The sequence below is a fragment of the Macaca mulatta genome, chromosome 3, assembly GCF_049350105.2.
Source record: "Macaca mulatta isolate MMU2019108-1 chromosome 3, T2T-MMU8v2.0, whole genome shotgun sequence".
Classification (NCBI taxonomy): domain Eukaryota; kingdom Metazoa; phylum Chordata; class Mammalia; order Primates; family Cercopithecidae; genus Macaca; species Macaca mulatta.
The window spans coordinates 46,010,019-46,014,302 of NC_133408.1; the positions used below are offsets into that span (position 1 = coordinate 46,010,019).

The 4,284-nt window shown below is 43.7% G+C and overlaps 1 non-coding gene across 1 annotated transcript; it reads right to left on the reverse strand.

Moving 5' to 3' along the window:
- Positions 1-3,767: 3,767 nt before the first annotated feature.
- Positions 3,768-3,874, reverse strand: LOC114677321 (U6 spliceosomal RNA). Its single transcript, XR_003728587.2, has one exon. It is a non-coding gene; the product is annotated as a U6 spliceosomal RNA (small nuclear RNA).
- Between the last annotated feature and the right edge of the window lie 410 nt (positions 3,875-4,284).

The window sequence follows — 4,284 nt, forward strand, 5'->3', positions numbered from 1 at the left end:
TGAGCCTTGGGCAGGAATCCCAGGGCTGCTGCTGTGCCCACAGCTCCAGCCAACATCCAGTGCCAGCCTGGGAGTGCCTGGAGAGCCTGCAGCCTGCGTCAGGGGTCCTGATGTTGCTGCCTCCACACTGCCCCATGCAGACATCATTTGGATGGGAAGGAACAGAACTCGGGCAGGGACATGTTTAGAATTCCTTCCTAGAGCTGATTCCATTGGACATGGGGCAGGGGAGTGAATTCCGCCCCTCTGACATTTTTCTTTTGCTGACCTGAACCTCTTGGTGAGAATTCCTCTTGGGACATCCTCAGAGGCCCTGAGGTCCATCTACCCAGGAAAGACACAGCCCTGAAAATAGGAGGCAGGTGCTCCAGCGACTGGCAAGGACCCAGGAATGGGAGCTCCCAACAGCCTGAGAGAGGGATCAGAAGAGAGAGGTCAGATTGATTGTAAGGCAAGAAGTGATTGAAAAGCATCTTCTGTGATTTAAAAGCATTCCCTAGGCCAGGTACTGTGTCTCACACCTATAATCTCAGCATTTTGGGAGGCTCCCGTGGGAGGGTCACTTGAGGACCTCCCTGGGCAAGAGTTCAAGACCACCCTGGGCAACATAGTGAGACCTTGTCTCTACAAAAAGTTATTTTATATTATTATTGTTATTTATTATTTATTAATTTTTTACATATCTTTTAATTTTTTGAGATAGAGTCTCATTCTGTCACCCAGGCTTGGCTCACTGCAACCTCCACCTCCCAGGTTCAAGCAATTCTCCTACCTCAGCCTCTTGAGTAGCTGAGATTACAGGCACGCACCACCATCCCCAGCTAATTTTTAAAATGTGTTGTTGTTTTTTGGTTTTTGGTGGGGTTTTTTTTTTTTGTATTTTTAGTAGAGAGAGGGTTTTGCCATGTTACCCAGACTGGTCTTGAACACCCGACCTCAAGTGATCTTCCTGCCTTGGCCTCCCAAAGTTCTGGGATTACAGGTGTGGGCCACCGCACCCAGCCCTACAAAAAATTTTAAAATGGTGGAGTGGACCTGTGGTCCCAGCTACTGGAGAGGCTGAGGTGGGAGGATTGCTTGAGCACAAGGATTGGAGGCTATTCAGTGAGCTGTGTTTGTGCCACTGCACTTCAGCCTGGGTGACAGAGAAAGACCCTGTCTCTAAAAAAATAAATAAGTAAAATAAAAGCAATTTCTGATAGTTTCCCATGCTTCCCACTGATTTAAAAAATCGTCCCTAACCCCAAATCCCAAACAGCCTTTTCTTTTTTGTTTCTTGTTTTGTTTTGGTTTGGTTTGGTTTTTTGTTTGTTCGTTTGTTTGTTTGTTTTTTGAGACGGAGTCTTGCTCTGTTGCCCAGGCTGGAGTGCAGTGGTGCAATTTTGGCTGACTGCAACCTCCGTCTCCTGAGTTCAAGCAATTCTCCCTACCTCAACCTCCTGAGTAGCTGGGATTACAGGCGCATGCCATGATGCCTGGATAGTTTTTGTATTTTTTACTAGAGATAGGGTTTTGCCATGTTGCCCAGGCTGGTCTGGAACTCCTGACCTCAGGTGATCTGCCCACCTCGGCCTCCCAAAGTGCTGGGATTACAAGCGTGAGCCACCGTGCCTGGCCCCAAATAGCCTTTTCAATGCTGGTTGTGTCAAAGGCCTTTTCGGCTTTTGCTAACTCTACTTCCTACCAAATGCAAACTGCTCTTGATGTCGTCCCTGAAATTTTGACATGTTGTATCAATTGGAAGATTGGAATGTTGTATCAATTGGAAGATGGTTGTATCGATTGGCTTGTTGTATCACTTGGAAGATTGTTGTATCAATTGGAAGATTATTGTATCAATTGGAAGATTGTTGTATCAATTGAAAGATTGTTGTATCAGTTGGAATGTTGTATCAGTTGGAAGATGATTGTATCAATTGGCTTGTTGTATCAATTGGAAGATTGCTGTATCAATTAGAAGATGGTTATATCAGTTGGAAGATGCTTATATCAATTGGCTTGTTGTATCAATTGGAAGATTGTTGTATCAATTGGAAGACTGGAATGTTGTATCAGTTGGAAGACTTGTATCAATTGGCTTGTTGTATCAGTTGGCTTGTTGTATCAATTGGAAGACTGTTGCATCAATTGGAAGACTGGAATATTGTATCAGTTGGAAGGCGGTTGTTTCAATTGACTTGTATCGATTGGAAGATTGTTGTATCAATTGGAAGACTGGAATGTTGTATCGATTGGAAGATTGGTACATGTTGTATCAGTTGGAAGATTTTCTCCGAAACTGTGAGCAAGTTGCTGATAATTTTCTGCAACAGAAACGCCACCAGGGCTTTTTCTTTCTCCTTTTCCATTTAAAAACTGGATTATAGTAGACATTTTCCCCCTGGGGGTCTATATGTAGGAGAGCAGTTATTTCAATTCCAGAGAGTTTTAGCTGATGCATTTACAGAGATGTGGCCTGTGCGTCGTGAAATGCAGTACAGTCACCAGCATTTGTTTGCTGTGCACCAAACTGGGTTCTTGCCCCTGCTGGTCCACACTTTTGAACATGGGAAACTTTTTTCCTGTCTGGTGGATCCTGATAACTGCAAAACCAGCATTTGTGATCAAGCTCCAGGACCTGAATTGTGCAGAACAGAGTAAAGGCAAACCCCTTCCAGCTCCCTCCCTCGTCAAATCACAAAATTTCTCCAGAGGAGCCCTGGAGTCATCTTGCCTTCCATCAAAACCCCTTTTTTCTTTCTCTTGAAAATTTGATGAGAACCAAGTGGCGTCTTTCATCAGCGATTCCTGAAGAAAGAGAGAGGGGCGATAGTCCTCACCCACTGCCACAACCCCCATGTCACGCCGACAGTGCCTTCAGGAAGAAACATTAGACTTTTCTCTGTATGCACCTCATTCCTCTGCAGATTCATAAACAGCAGGGCACACAAGAAATGAACAAGGTTCCTCGAAAACTTAAAAACAGATCCAGCAATTGCACTTCTGGCTCTGTACCCCAAAGAAGCAAAAGCAGGGCCCCAAGGAGATATTTGCATAACCAATTTTTTTTTTTTTTTTTTTTTTTTTAAGATGGAGTCTTACTCTGTCACCCAGGCTGGAGGACAGTGGCACAATCTCCACTCACTGCAACCTCCCGGATTCAAGCGATTCTCCTGCCTCAGTCTCCTGAGTATCTGGTACTACAGGCATGCATGCGCCACCATGCCCAGCTAATCCATAACCAATTTTATAGCAGCATTATTTACAATAGCCAAAGGGTAGAAGCAACCCAGGTGGCCATCAACAGATAAATGGATAAACACAGTGTGATACATTCGTGCCGTGAAATATTTTTTTTATCATACTTTAAGTTCTGGGATTTATGTGCAGAATGTATAAGTTTGTTACATAGGTATACACATGCCATGGTGGTTTGCTGCACCCATCAACCCGTCATCTACATTAGGTATTTCTCCTAATGCTATCCATGCCCTAGCCCCCGACCCCCTGACAGGCCCCAGTGTGTGATGTTCCCCTCCCTGTGTCCATGGGTTCTCATTGTTCAACTCCCACTTATGAGTGAGAACATGCAGTGTTTGGTTTTCTGTTCCTATGTTAGTTTGCTAAAAATGATGGTTTCCAGCTTCATCCATGTCCCTGCAAAGGACATGAACTCATCCTTTTTTATGGCTGCATAGTGTTCCATGGTGTATATGTGCCACATTTTCTTTATCCAGTCTATCATTGATGGGAATTTGGGTTGATTCCAAGTCTTCACTATTGTGAAAAACAATATGGAACACTTCACAAATTTGCATGTCATCCTTGCGCAGGGGCCATGCTAATCTTCTTTGTATCTTTCCAATTTTGGTATATGTGCTACGGAATCAAGCACCATGCCATGGAATATTATTCAGCCATAAAAAAATGGAAATTCTATCACATGGCACACCATAATAAAACATGAGAACATTATGCTCAGTGAAATAAACCAGTCATAAAAAGACAAATATTGCATGATTCCACTTAAATGAGGCACCTAGAGCAAGCTAATTCATAGAGACAGAAAGTAGACTGGGGGTTACCAGAGGCTGGAGGAGGAAAATAGGGGAGTTAGTATTTAATGGATAGAGTTTCAGTTTTGCAAGATAAAAAGTGTTCTGGAAATCCCTTACACAACAATGTGAATGTACTTCTTTTTTTTTTTTTTTTTTTTTTTTTTGGTAGATGGAGTCTTGTGCTGTCACCCAGGCTGGAGTGTGGTGGTGCCATCTTGGCTCACTGCAACCTCCACCTCCCCGGTTC